The sequence below is a fragment of the Hyaena hyaena genome, unplaced genomic scaffold, assembly GCF_003009895.1.
Source record: "Hyaena hyaena isolate Hyena2069 unplaced genomic scaffold, ASM300989v1 scaffold_1198, whole genome shotgun sequence".
In the NCBI taxonomy this organism is placed as follows: Eukaryota; Metazoa; Chordata; class Mammalia; order Carnivora; family Hyaenidae; genus Hyaena; species Hyaena hyaena.
Genome location: NW_024081837.1, coordinates 151,004 through 166,891, shown reverse-complemented (window position 1 = coordinate 166,891; position 15,888 = coordinate 151,004). Strand labels below are relative to the sequence as shown.

General features: G+C 35.2%; 1 protein-coding gene across 1 annotated transcript in view; it reads right to left on the bottom strand.

The window, feature by feature from the left end:
* The window catches only part of LOC120224597 (cadherin-10), a 189,103-nt gene that overhangs the window by 157,429 nt on the left and 15,786 nt on the right, over positions 1–15,888 (bottom strand). The window lies entirely within an intron of this gene.

Below are 15,888 nucleotides of genomic sequence, written 5' to 3'. Positions count from 1 at the left end.
AAGTAATATTTTGACAGAGGCTCTTGACATCTGTGAATAACTCAAAATTTAAAAATCAAGAAAACATTTTTAAATACATATTGAGGATGATTAAGAATATAGGAACTTTATTACAGATCCTATGACATGCCTCTAGATACTTCTTAATATATTGTTTGATTTCAATATAAAATAACCTCTACAAAAGAGAAAAAAGTCTAAATAGAGAACATAAGATGTTCCTATAGATACTGAGTTTCATGCTCATGAATAAACATTCGATTAAACTGTTATAATGCTCAAGCATTGCTTAGATAGTTATACAATGTAACTTTTTTTTCCATCTATAATTCCATAAAGTGGTCAGCATTGGCTAATGGGCCACTTGTGTAAACAGTTAAATGGTTCTCAGATGACATGAGTACTTCTTTGAAATCCCTAAGTCAGAATAAAATTAAGGTCAGTGTTTAAAAGATATAGCTAATACAAATTTAGAACCTCAATAAAAACATAAAATTCAAAAACGAAAAAGCGTTTCATGCTTGCACATTTAGTATTTGTGCATAAAATAGTATAATCATATGAATCTTAACAGTGACATTTAAATTAAGTAAATATTGAAAATATATAAAATGTAAGTGGGAATAAAGCACTCAGCAACTAGCTTTACAGAATTTGCATGTTCAACCACAGTTGTCTCCTTAACTGTTTGAACTTTTGCTTCATAACTATAATCAGCCTTCAGTAACATTCCAAACAGTGCAGTTTCCAGAGACCAGAAAATTATAGCCCTCATGCCAGTGTTAAATTATTTTAACTCAAAATTACCCAAAATTATGCTTATAATAATAGTTCATTGTTTTTTTCTGAGATGGGCTCTTGAATGAACATATGAAAAATCACCTCATGATCTACATAAAATGGTTGAGGAGGGGAACAAACTCCTAGCAAACAAACACTGAGATTGGACACTGATGAAATGGGGTAATAACCTACCCTAGAAGCAGTAGCAGGAGATACAGGAAAAAATCACAGATCAATTTTGATGATGGTATATAAAATAGGGGATGGAGACACACTGATTGCTAAGATCCTGTCTTAGTCTTTTTAGACCGGTATGGTGTAAAAATACCATAGATTGGGTGACTTAAATAACAAACATTTACTTTTCATAGTCCTGGGTGCTGGCAAGTCCAAGATCAAGGTGCCAGGAGATTCCATGTCTACAGAGAATCCACCTTCTGGTTCATAAGTCACTGTTTTCTTGCTATGTCATAATTTGGTGAAAGGGCCAAGGGAATTCCCTGGGATCTCCCTTATAAGGGCACTAATACCATTCATAAGGCTATGACTTCCTTAAATAATCACCTTTTAAAGGCCCCACCTGAAAATTATAGCAGATACGTCATAATTCTCTTATAATAATCTCTTATAATATAGTTCATGGCTCTATGACCAAGAACCTAATTTAAAGGTGGCTAACTAGGTTTGTAGGTATATTGATGATGATAAAATAATGCCCTAATGAATCTCTTCAAAAAGTTCTAAATCTGCTATGGTCTGAGTCATACATTTGGTACCAAATTATAGAAATCTTTATAATTTATATATATACACACATATGTATATATGCATATATATACATATGTATATATACACATATATTTTATTTATCTATATATATGTTTCTAAAATTTATCTAGCATATAAATTCTATCTAGCTTATAAATTCATTGTATAGCATCTATACAATGTATAGTGAAGCATTCAGCATCTTGGAGAAGTTTTCACATATACTCACAGCCATTTTGATATTATTCCTTCCTCCCACACCCAAAGAGAAAAGCCTGAGTATGTTAAATTCAAATAAATTTCACTAAATACAAAGGGTATAATCTTCCACTATCAATTACTTTAACTTTTAATCCCCCAAAGTACTATTCACTAAAAGGACTGATATTTTCAAGTATCAGGAATTCCTCCTAAACAAAAATTTTGCAGGATCTTAAAAATTGTAAATATTTCTCCCTTTATGTCTTTAAATAGGAAAAAATATTTATTAGAAAGTCTATGAGAATATAAAGGTTACATATTGATAATATTGCACATTGATACATGGGATGTTCATTGACATATAGAAACAAATTATGTCATGTTTCATGTTGAAATAAAATTTTATAATATACATAATATACAGAAAAACCTTGGTTTGCGAGCATAATTTGTTCAGGAAACATGTTTGATGCTTAGATTCCAAAGCATGTGTATATCAAGGGGAATTTCCCCATAAGAAATAATGGAAACTCAGAATATTTGTTCCAAAACCCAAAAATATTCATGTAAAAATTATAGTAATGTAATATAATACAAAATAATAAAGCATGTACAAAATAAAGGAAAATAAACAAATTAACCTGCCCTTACCTTTGAAAATCTTCATGGCTGGTGTGAGGGAGACAAGAGAGAGAAGTGTTATTGTGTAGGACAACTTTCACTATCACTAACAATCACTGCTATGTATTGGCTCCATAGAATCTTTTTCTTCTAGTGCAACTTTAAAAAGGAACTTATCCAATTACCTAGAACAAAGCAAAGAATTCCTACGTTCACTCTTGAATGGAAAGCAGGACTGTCGATAGGTGCTTTAAAGTGACAAAAAATACCCTAGTACCAGTTGCGGGCACCTTCCAACATTCTGAAAAATCACTGATTTCTGCCAAACACCGTGACCTGAGACGGAGCATCCCAACACGGGAAACAATCCCCTACAATCCCGCGGTGAGCGAGAGAGAGAACCACTGGCTCGGTTATGATCATGTGATGTTCAGTGTCACATTCTACTTGTATGGCAAGACGTCACTTGGTCATCAAGTTAAAATGTATTAGAAATGTTCGCTCATTTTGCGGAACACTCTCAGAACAAGTTACTTGCAAGTCAAGGTTTTCCTGTATTTGAATGTGGAACCATCAGCGCTTTGGGAAAAGGTGGAGCAGCCATTTTATTTCTTCTCAGTAGTATTCATGAAAAGAAAGTTAAATACAAATGGGAATGTTTGAAAATAGTGCAGGTTCTACAAATGCAATTTGATATTATCTGTCCACACATTTTAATATTTTATATTAATGCCTATATTTTAAAATATAACAAATATTGTAAGAGAAATCAAATAACCAAAATTCAGATTTTAGCATGTCAATAAGCATCACATATGCTTCAGATGTCTCTCTTTTAAAAATCAAAATAAGAGCTCTTCCCTGTCTTCTCCTTCTGCAAGCATAACACTACCATAAAATTAGTGTGTGTGTGTTTTCATGCACATTTTTTTATATTTTTGCCAAAATATATATATCCAAAAATAACATATAATTTAATTTGTATTGTTTCTATTTATATAGGACCACACTGGACTTTTTTAAAAAATAATTTTTGTTATAACTGAGATTTGCTCATAAAAAAGGAATATTGTTAGCAGTAAAATGAATGCAGTATTCTTACATCCATCAGTCTAGACACTTCTCTATAAAAATGTGTAAATTTCTTCCTTTTCAATTATACCTTACTGTCCTCAGACATAAAACTCTAATCTCTCACAGATGTTAATATATTCATTTTTTAACACAATAAACATACCATAAGGTTTTCTAATATTCCTGAAGTTAGATTTTTCCCTGTTTTCTTTGTCAGACAGCTCAAAATGAAACAATTATTATTTACACTTAGTACATTTTGACAAAATTATAGATGTTAAAAGAAGACTCCATATTGTTTTTAAGATGTAAATAATCTTCCTCAACAATCAGGCCTCCAAATACACTGAGAAAGAGGAGTTCTAAGAAGCAAAGTTGTTCATTTTGTCTAAAATTAACAAGGCTTCATTAGAATCAATTAAGATGAGGAAAAAAAAAACTTGCATAAGACATATAAAATGTGATCGAGTGCTTTTTGTTCTCAAAATCTGTCCTTTGAATAAAGGAAGTTCTCTAAAAATGAAGCAGCACATTAACATTGCATTTGATTTAAAATCATATAAATCTAACTATTTCTCTAGGCGGGCGGTAAGGACAGGACATATCCCTGTCAAGGGTGTACTTTTCTGACCTTTATATATTGTTTAAAATTACTCTCAACCATCAGCTCTGAATATGCCAGTTATAAATGACCACAATAATGGGCAAAGCAAAGTTTTTCCTCCTCTCATTGCCACAGCTTTGTAAGTGGGCTCGTACCAGTCAGTATTCATATTAGACATAAAAAATGTTGACAGAAGAGGTACAGACAAAATAAACAATTTCCAGAAAACAGCAATCAATTTAGCTGACAGACTAGCTCTGGACAGTTTGTTTTAACTTTTGAAGGTTTAAGGAAAATTCTTTTTAGTTTCATCTTATCGTCAAGGTCTAGCTGTCAGCATAATATACAAGACATTTGGACCTATCAGCATCTGACTTCATATTTTGAAGTTTGAAACTGAGGTTTACCTGCCAACATGCAGCAAATATTGGGATGCAGTTTAATTCAGAAAGGAATCACCTTCATCAGCTGTCTACTCAAGGACAGTCAGAACTGCCCAGTCAGGGGAGCCATGCCTAGGAGTCCACAACTGCCCTTACCTCTCACCTCTTGCCCACAATACTGAAGGATGTCAGAGCATCAGCAGGGAGAAAGAAAACCAAAGAAGTGCTCTAAGTCTCCTTGCAATCTCCAGAATTGGTCACCATCTAGAAACCCTACAGAATTCCCATATTCATTGACTTATTTAAACATTCAAACAATGCATATGAACTGAGAGGACTCAGCTAAACAAATCGAACAATATTACCAGCCAGCACCGAGCTTACATTTTTATTGGAAGTATTCAAACAAACAAACAAAAAAAGCATAATAAATAAGTAATACAGCAGAAGCAAAACAGACAAATTCACTGTCATGAAGAAGCTTGATTTCATTGGGAGGATACCAGCAATAAACAAATGGACTAAGTAAAATACATAGTATGTTGGATATGAGAAATGCTGAGCAAACACCAAAATAGGAAAATGGAAGTGTTGAAGGATTTCTATTTTAAATTTTATTTATTTATTTAGTCAGTCAGTCATTTTGAGAGAGAAAGGGAGAGAGAGAGAAAGAGAGGGAGAGAGAAAGAGAGGGAGAGAGAGAGAGAGAGAGAGAGAGAGAAACTTAAGCAGGTTCCATGCCCAGCGTGGAGCCAATATGGAGCTCGATCTTACTGCCATGAAATCACGACCTCGGCTGAAAATAATAGTCAGACACTTAACTGACTGAGCCTCTTAGGTGCCCCCAAGGATTTCCATTTTAAATAGGGATGTCAGGGAGAGCGATTCTGAAGGGGTGATGTTTGAGTAAAGACTCAAAAGAAAGGAGAGTAGATCTGGCCTGGTCTATACATACATAGATATATGTATGTAAAATATACTTATGTAAAAATCAAACATATAAAATATATATGTATAAAATACACATATATATATGTACATATATATATACATGGAACTATTTCCATACAGAAGGTACATAAAAATTCAAAACCTCCACCCAAAGCAGGAGCATAACAGAATGTTATATTCTCAGCTAGAAACCAAGATGGCAGAGGTAGTGTCAGCCCTGAGAAAGCAAGAAATGTGCTTAGAGAGGGAATGGGGACGAGACCACAGAGGGGCCTTGCCAGCTCTTTCAAAGTCTTTGGCTTTTAGGCCAAATGAGGCATTTTCACAGATGGGTGACATAATCTCACCTACTTGGGCTGAGATTAGTTTGAGGTAGGGTAGGCATGGGAACAAGGAGATCCAAGTGAAGGCTATTCAATTCAGTTAGTATGAAGACTCCAGAAAAATGTCAGCACAATTTCACAAGATACAGCTGATTTTTAACAAAACATTCATCTAATGTGGTGAAGTTTTTTCAGCTTTAGAATGTTGTCGGCAAGAGTACACTTGGTGGATGAAGAATACACACACACACACACACACACACACACACCATATGTGGGCTGTGAGAATTTGCAAGAAAGAAGAAGACAAGAACACGAGGCAAAAAGGGACATTCTAGCTAGCCATAACAGACTCAGTTCTGTTGACATTAAAAGATCTATTCTGGTAGGCTGCAAAATTTGGAACGCATTAGGAAGGATGAGAGTGTGCAGAATCAGATGTGTTAAGTTTTAGCCAAATCACTCTTACTTCTAATGAGAAAATAAATCACTATTCTTAATCCCTGTTAGTTTTGAAAGTGATGACCATGATGTAATTTAAATCTGCTAATATAAGCTTCTGGATATACAGCATGTCTTACTCATCTTCAGGTCCCCAGCACTTGAAATCTCTAAGACAGAGGAGGCATTCATTTGTGGTGGTAGTATGGCAGCTCTCAATATTTATGAGATACCAAACATTGCTTCATGTATTTTCATTACAAAGACATAAAAATACAGGTAGTTGGGGTGGGGAACCCTCTAAAGTCACATTTATAATTGACCTACATCTGCATATTTTAAAAATAAATCTTTACTTAGAATGATCCATTTTATGAAACTCAAATAAAAAAGATAGAAATCAATTAATTCATTTCTTTCATTTTGAAACCAAATAAAGCTTTGCCACTTGCATACTTGACCTTAGTTCTGGCACTTTCTAGGACATATAAAAACGTGAGGTAGCTTCAAAGAGTGCTGTGCTCATAATGCCAAGTATGTGGAAAAGAAGAAGAAAAATGGTATGGCTCTTCCAGACATGAGTACTATTTCCCCTTTCTTTTGTGTCACGCAGGAAGGAGAGAGAGGATTGGGAAATGAAGCTACCGAATCAGGGCAGCCTTGCTATGTCCATTCATAGCCAATTCCATGCCAGAGGCTCCTGCAGATGCAGGAAGCAAGTCAGGCACGATCCTGATGGAGGGACTAGTTTTATTTAACAGTCTTGAACAGCAGGAGAGCACACAGCTAATGACCGCTTGAGCATGAAAGTATCTGAGGACTGCATATAAAATATGTCACGCGATAAGGATAAAATGTAATAACAATATATAACAGAACAAATGTGCAGTGACAGGCCACAACATGTAAATTGCATAACAAATTTTAAAAGAGACTGTCACTGTAATGTGCCTTCTTACAGTAGAGTATTTCTTTCAAATCAGAAATAATGTAAGCAATCAGAGAATTTCTCTTTTCAAATACCTCAAAGCTACGTGAAAGGAAAATGATGCGAAGATAGCAACAGAGAATAAGAAAACCCCAAACAGAGAGATTTACAGGTCTGGCAGGAGCTGTTTCAATAGCATTTAAGCATCATGTGAACAAAAATATTTATGAAATCAAACAACCCTCTGGCCAGAGTATCTCTTACCCTGCAGAAAAGGAAAGCTATCAAAAACAAAGTAAGCAGAAGGCAATGCTGCATTCCAAATGCAAGTGCAGGGTGAGCTGTACTTTTAAATAACCGCATATATGTTTTTAGGGATTTGTCTCACAGCATGTGCCTTCTTTTCCCTTCACAAAACTGTCAACTATATCAGTGATGAAAATGAAAAATGTATCACTCAAAACTATTTTTTGCATTTTCTGAACTCTACCTTATCTAGTGAGAAATGAACGTTCTCTCTCTTTTTCTCCCCTACAAAATACATTTCTATAACATTTCTTCACGATCAAGTAGAACAGCAGGTTGAAAGAAAAAACAGGACATAGCCAGATACCCACACAACAACTGTTTTTCAGAGAGTTCGCTAGGTGCTCCAAGATACAGTGGGGACCAAAACCCAGCCATCAAAGAAGCAGTAATCTGTTGAGAGGAAGGAACCACCTGTAGACCAGTAACACCCCTCCTCTGCATTGCTTCCTCCATAGTACTTATTACCATCAGCCATATCAAATGTCTTTGTTATTTATATTTTTATTGTGTGATCTCAATCCTAGAATTCCATGAGGTCATAAATTTTCATATATGGATTTCTGTCCCACTGCTTCAATCAATATATAAATGAATCAACATAAAGTTACCAACTATTATTGAAAATTATTTAATCAAATTGCAGGTAAACAACACAAACAAAGAGGGAGGAAAGCATAATTATTTCTGAGGGATTTAAAGAAAGCTATAGTGAGGTGACACAAGACTAGAAATAGTGGTCAGGGAGGTATGAGAAGGTTTCTATGTGAGTATATAAAATTATGTGGCTACTGTATTAATAACCATGCAACGGTGAAATCTAAATTATTGCATCGTTATTCTTGGTCTCATTAACCACATCCAAAAATATTTTTTCCTTTTTTAAAAATAATTTTGTAATTTCATTTCTGAGATTCTAAATTCAGAAAGAAACTTAGAAGTCAACTCTTCTAAATGCCCAACTTTAGGCAGAAACAATATAAACTGAAGAGGTATAAAAGCATGTGTTAAAGATCCCTTGACTGGTGGAAAGGGCTCTGAAACTCACTCTGTGTATTATGAACTTCTATGATCCACTTGCCTGAAGGTTCTCACACAATACTGACTGCATTATCTCAAAGAAATATAGTAAAGCTAGAAAATGCTCACAGAAAGACAACTAAACTTTTGTTAAGGAAATGGAGCAGCTTTGTATAGGAAGACCTTAAAGATTAGAATCTTCAATCTGGATACTCTGACATCTATTAAATCATGAAGAAGGTTGATAGTGTGAAAGCCAGGCTATCCACAAACTTCAATTATACAAGGTCTAAGGGCATCCTTTGAAGTTTAAAAGAGATAAATTTAGGACAAATAATGGGAAGTGCCAAACTACTTTATTTATTAGATAGAGTGCTTATGGAAGTAACACGGGCTGAAAATATAATAGGTTCATAAAAGGTTTAGATAAAAAACATACAATAAATCAATTCTAGACTATTTAAGGGAAGTGGCCCAATATACCATTAAACCTGCTTTTATCTTTGTCAAAGTACAGGACTCTTCTTGTCTTTAGTGATATTTGAAGTGATCAAGCTTGAACATTTTCACACTGAAATTAAAGAACCAGGTGTCTTGGCAACATTAGCTAAACAGTAAGTTACAAGATGCAGAACTCTACACCTAACAAATTCTCAATAGTTTACTGTTGAATGAATTAATTTCCTGCAGTCATGATAAAATTTCCAAATGGGATCATTATGAAAATGTGATTTGATATACTGAACTCTCTCTGAGGGTACATTCTTTCCAAGTGTTTGGATTAAATCTTACATTTAGCAGCAAGATCTGGTTAATTCTAGAATATATACATATATGTATTTAACATATATATGTAAATATATACATATATACATATACATATATTCACAAAAATCACAAACATGAAAACATATCAAAGGCTATTTTTCTACCAGATATGCAGTCACAGAAAGCTCTATAGTGAAGCATGTTAGTCTCTTGGTATCAGAAATCTATAAACATCTCTAATATAATGAGATCCATCACATTTTAAAATGTTAAGCTTAGCTGCAAAAAAAAAATAATAATAATAATACCGTGATATATTACTCTCACTTGTAATTATGATTTGCAACTACTAAATACTGAGAGATAATTTCAGATTTATCATGGGCTTTTATGTTGAATCTTGTTCTCTTATCATTATTTCTGTTGTTGCATTGATGTGAATAATTTGTAGAATAATGTTACTGGAACACATATAAATTAAGCATGAGAGTTTTTTGGTAAAATGACAAACATTTGTACTTAGAATATAACACAAAAAGTAGTAATTACAAGGAAAAATGACAAAATTAATAGTATTCAAATTCATACTAATTTTATGTAAAGGACTATTTTGGTTCACAAAAACTAATTGTTGAGTGTGAACATGGCACTGAGAATTAAAATGGAAATTATTTAGAGATTAAAACATATAGAACAAAGTAGGGCACCTGGGTGGCTCAGTTGGTTAAGCATCCTACTCTTTTTTAAGTGTTTGTTTATTTTGAGAGAGACAGAGAGACAGAGAGCGCACATAAGCGTAAGTACATGGGAGAGCGGGAGGAGCACAGAGAGAAGAGAGAGAGTCTCAAGCAGGCTCCATGCTGTCAGCACTGAGCTTGACACAGGGCTTGATCTCATGAATCATGAGATCATGACCTGAGCCAAAACCAAGTTGGATGCTTAACTGAATGAGCCACCCTCATGCTCCTAAGCATGACTCTTGATTTTGGCTCAGGTCATGATCTCATTGTTCATAGATTCAAGCCCCACCCTGAACTCTGCGCTGTCAGCACACAGCTTGCCTGGAATTCTCTGTCTCCCTCTCTCTGCCTCCTTGTTCTCTTGCTATCTCTCTGTATCCTCTCTCAAATATAAATAAATATTTTTTAAAAGAACATAGTAAATTATTGATTCACTTTTCTCTATGTGGCAAACTTTTCAATTAATTCAGATAATTCATCACAATATCGTTTAAAGCTCACTTGGCAAAACTCATAAGATACATATTTCTACCTCTGTTCTTGCTTCAGAAACCTAAGCAACGCTTGACAGTAACAATGATCACAGTGTAAAAGTGGGTCCTGGAATAACATAAGAGCAATTTGTTACAAGACTGTTATTCACCTAAGTATATGATTATATTAGATATATCCATACTGTCGCATGAAAGCTCACAGTTTTCAAAATTCATATAGCCTGAATCAGGTTTGAGGAACACTGATTTATATCACAGTCTCAACATGGCTTTCTAGGGGTGTCTGAGTGGCTCAGTCGGTTAGGCGTCCGACTTCAGCTCAGGTCATGATCTCATGGTTCGTGGGTTCAAGCCCCATGTAGGACTCTGTGCTGAGAGCTAGCTCAGAGCCTGAAGCCTGCTTCAGATTCTGTACCCCCCTCTCTCTATGACCCTCCCCTGATCATACTGCCTCTCTCTCTCAGAAATAAGTAAAAACATTAAAAAAAAAATCAACATGGCTTTCTAATAATTAATTCTTAAAACTATATAAAATTCCTCTTATGGTTAGAGCCACATGGGCAAAACAATGTTATTGAGAGTTTTCTCGGTAATAACTATTCAATTTACTAAAGCTCAGTAAGTGGTGCTTAAATGTATATTCACTTATTAGTTTTTTCTCCCTATATAAAGAGACAATGAGTGAGTTAATTTATGCTATAAAGGTCAATTTAAGAGTTTGGAATGTTTCATTTTTCATATGCTCAGTAGGTTTCATGATGATTGACAAGCTTTTCTAAATTAAATATAGTTTTGAAAAATTAGTTCATATTCATAAAACTTTCTGATAATGCACGATGTATTAGTTAATGTACAATGTACAGTGAAGATGATTTTCTAAATGTAGACACACGAATCTCTTGCCCCATACCCAGAGGCAACCAGTGTGGCTATTTTTCTATGTCTACTACAGAAATATCCTATGTATGCTTAAAAATATCATTATATGCCTTATTTCTCTAATTGGAGGCCTTAAAAAAACTACAATATAATGTTAAGAGAACAATAGGACATCCATGAGGAATTTATGGCTACTTTTTAAATTAGATGTTTAAGTAAAACTTGTTCTATGTACAATACAAGTCTTCTCTTTGCCACGAATGACCAAATTTATGAACAAATTTTGGTAACTCAATTGTACATATTAATAAAATAGTGCTTAAAATATGGCACATTTGTTGTACTTTTACATGCTAAACCCCACTTATTTTTAAGACAAAGTTCTCATTGAAAAAGAAACAATAAAAATAGGCATTGACAAATAGAAACTTTACAAAAAGGAGAAGAGGAGTTGAGTCATATATTTTCTCCTTTCAGGAATGCATACGTGACTTCAGTAAACATGGGGGAGATGATAAGAAAAGAGGAGCAGGGGCCACACTAGCATTTGCATTCTGGTTCTCTCACGTACTAGCCTTGTGCTTTGTGAAAGGTATGTAACCTCTCTGCGCCTTGGTTCTCTCATTTCAAAAATGAGATAATAACACTATTCACTAAGAAATCCACCTTATCTGGGGCGCCTGGGTGGCTTAGTCGGTTAAGCGTCCGACTTTCGCTTGGGTCATGATCTCGCGGTTCGTGGGTTCGAGCCCCGCATCGGGCTGCGTGCTGACTGCCAGCTCAGAGCCTGGAGCCTTTTTCAGAGTCTGTTTCTCCCTCTCTCTCTGACCCTCCCCTGCTCACGCTGTCTCTCTCTCTCTCCTAGAAATAAATAAAAATATTTAAAAAAAAAAAAAAAAGAAAGAAATCCACCTTATCTGATGATGATTAAGAAAAATCCTAGATGTAAATCTCTCTGAGCAGTGCGTGGCACTTAGAAAATAAGTGACAGTTATCGTTATTACGAGGCTTATTAATATTTAGCTATTTGCTTCAAAACTTTTTAATAACAGACCTACTATCTTCAAATAATCAGTCTTAGTGAAAGAACTATGATAGCTTCAATTATTATATAAAGAATATGCAGTGTATGCCATACAACAGTAGTATATTACATGCATTACCTCAGTTGGTTATAAAAAAATAAATTTATGCAATTGATATTGCCCGACTTTCCATTTTATAGTGAAGAAAACCTTTACGACTTTTATAGCATGGTAGAAATAACACAGGGATGGGAATTTTAAGACATAAGTTCTACTTTGTATGTTGCCAATAAATGACTATGAAATTAAGAACAAGTTGTTTTCTTTTTTTTAAATATTTTTTTATTTATTTCTAGGAGAGAGAGAGAGACAGCGTGAGCAGGGGAGGGTCAGAGAGAGAGGGAGACACAGACTCTGAAATACGCTCCAGGCTCTGAGCTGGCAGTCAGCACAGAGCCCGACACGGGGCTCGAACCCACGAACCGCGAGATCATGACCCAAGCGAAAGTCGGACGCTTAACCGACTAAGCCACCCAGGCGCCCCAGAACAAGTTATTTTCTTAAAAACACATACACACACACAAACGGGCCTCAATTGAAGCAGAATTTTTACAAAGCTATGTGACACATCAAAGATGCTAATTCATTAGTGTCACCATCAGTAGTTTTAATAGCTTTGGGGTATGACATCCCATCAGCAAACACAGACTAGAGAAACTACACTTCCATCAGTGGTAGAAGGTACGAAATAGCAACCAAGCCATTAGGAACGATGTATGGAGTGGAAGAAAATCACAGACATGATAGGGTGACTCAGAGTACACCAGTGTTTGAGAGCACAGACAAGAAAACGGATGGTGGTAGAGAGGGAAAGATTCAGACATACTATTTATTAGCATAATTCCATTAGCACTCTCAGGTTGGCTAACCTTGGGGAAATAGTTTTGGTTCACTTTGAAGAAGTTGGTTTTATAGTAACACCACCATTTGAGACTAAAATGTCAAGCATCATGCTTGATTATCTTTTTTAAGTTTATTTATTTTGAGAGAAAGAGAGAGACAGAGAGTGTGAGTGGGGGAGGGGCAGAGAAGGAAACAGAATCCAGAGCAGGCTTCGTGCTGTCAGCTTGAACCAGGAACCGTGAATTAATGACCCGAGAGGAAACGAAGAGCTGGCTACTGAACAATTGAGCCACCCAGACACCCCAAGGTTGATTACTTTTTACCCTTATTTGTTCCAATGAATTCAAGGTAAAATAATATTTCCTTACTTATTAAAGAGAGAGAGAGTAAGACTATGTGCATGAGCAGGGGAGAGGGGCAGAGGGAGAAAGAGAGAGATTATTAAGCAGGCTCCATGCTTAGCAAAGAGCCCAGCTCCGGGCTCATTCCTATGACCCTGAGATCATGAGCTGAGCTGAAATCAAGAGTCAGATACTCAACCTACTAAGGCACCAAGTGCCCTAAATAATATATATTTTTTTAAGAGCTTTAAATTAGTACATCTTTTGCGAATGTTTTAATCATGTCTGAACCCCTTACCTTCTTGGCAAGTTTCTTCATAAATAATAGTATTCTCAGATTAAACACAGCTTTGTTCCTTAGCGACCAACCAATCTTCCATGTTCATTCTTGTTTTTTCTCATAGTGATAAAAATAGTGAAATGACTGCTGTTTGCAAACATTCTATACATCCTCCAAGCAAAGGTCAAATAAAAATTCCATCTTCCCCATTACTTCACCTTTTGAACTTACACTAATGATTCCTAAAGCCAACTGCTTTAGAGTCATTTTAGTGTTTAATCATACACCACCAAGTACTGACTGTGCTACCTTGTTTCTCAGGAACATAATATGTCTCTTATTTTTTCCATTATATTTACCCCAGTATATAACACAAAGCTCTGTACATAGCAGGTGCTGAAAACAAAAATGACTATAAAGCAAGAGTCAACTAAAAAAGAATCAAATAAGAATTTTCATATCTTAAAATAACTAATGTCTCCTTCACTGAGGTTACTTTCAAGAAAAAATACTAGTTATTTTCATTATGAAACTTTACCTTTTAAAACTGGTTTGTGATCAATTTATGGGCCCAGACATAAAAACATCACAGTATTTTCTAGTTACAATTATTTATATGGTGTCACCAGCAAAAATTTTAAAATATGTAAGGTCAAGGGTGCCTGGGTGGCTCAGTAGATTAAGCACCAACTTTAGCTCAGGTCATGATCTCCCCATCCATGAGTTCGAGCCCCACAACAGGCTCTGTGCTGACAGATCCAAGCCTGTAGCCTGCTTTGGATTCTGTCTCCCTCTCTCTCTGCCCCTCCCCCATTCACACTCAGTCTCTCCCTGTCTCTCAAAAATAAATAAATGTTTAAAAACTTAAATATGTAAGGTCATATTATAACTCTAAGAATTCCAGGGTGGGGTCATTTATGTATATTAAATGAATAAGGTAATAAATCAATCAATTTGAGGGAAAAAAACTGCTTTAGAGTTTATACTTCTAAAATGAAAATTGCCTTTTGTGAAAGGAGAGATAGTAAATACTGTCCACTGGAAAAGGAAACACCATTTGTGTCTTCAATGAGTTAATTTTTGAATTACTCTATGGTAGTATAGGTATCTTTAAATTATAATCCATTGTATATATTCAACTTGTCTGATGCGTGAATTTCTGTAACATACATTTGCTACTATGTGGGAATTATTGAGCTAAGCATTGTGTTGTAGGTAAAAATGAAAACAATCCTGGTTTTAAGAAAGTAATTATATATAAAATGGAAATAAGGCATATACAAAAAAATAATTCAAGACAGATGATGACGCACAGTAAATGAGAGATGTAAATACAGAGGTAAGACTTTTCTAAAACTAGGGAGTCCTTCTAGCAGGAGAAATCAAAGACTATCTCAAGAAAAAAAGTAACATTTGAAGCCCGTCTGAATGGCAATGGGTTTCAAAAGTAGAACCTGGGGATGGAGTGACCAATATAAACAAATCTGGGGAGATGCTAAATAATAACAATTAAATAATACAGAGAACAAAGAATTCTCCTAGAACTGAGAGCTGGTCAATTTGTCTGTATTGATGAGGCAAATCACTAGGTGTGGGCAGGGTGGGGGGAATGCAGAAGGATCTACAATAATTTAAGAGAAAAAAGAAACAGATCAGATTAGGTTAAAGAATTTGAATTTTACACAACAAGCGGTAATAATGCTGGTAATATTTATTAGGAATTTATAATTGCAAAATAAATCTCTAAGTGTCATATAAGCATAGCTTCATTTAATTTTTTCAACAGGTTTAAGAAGTAGCCATCATTATCCCATCTTCCAGATGAGGAAACAAGCCTTAGCTAGATTAAACACCGTGGCCAAGATTTCCGTGCTTCTTGGTGGGGGAAGTAAAACTATGTTGATTCATCCACTCAACTCTGGAGTGAGAATAATTTTACCACTACATAGTAGCATCTGTCAAAATGGAGATAAGCAAGGGTGCCTGGGTGGTTCAGTCGGTTAACCAACCGACTTTGGCTCAGGTCATGATCTCACGGTTTGTGGGTTTGAGCCC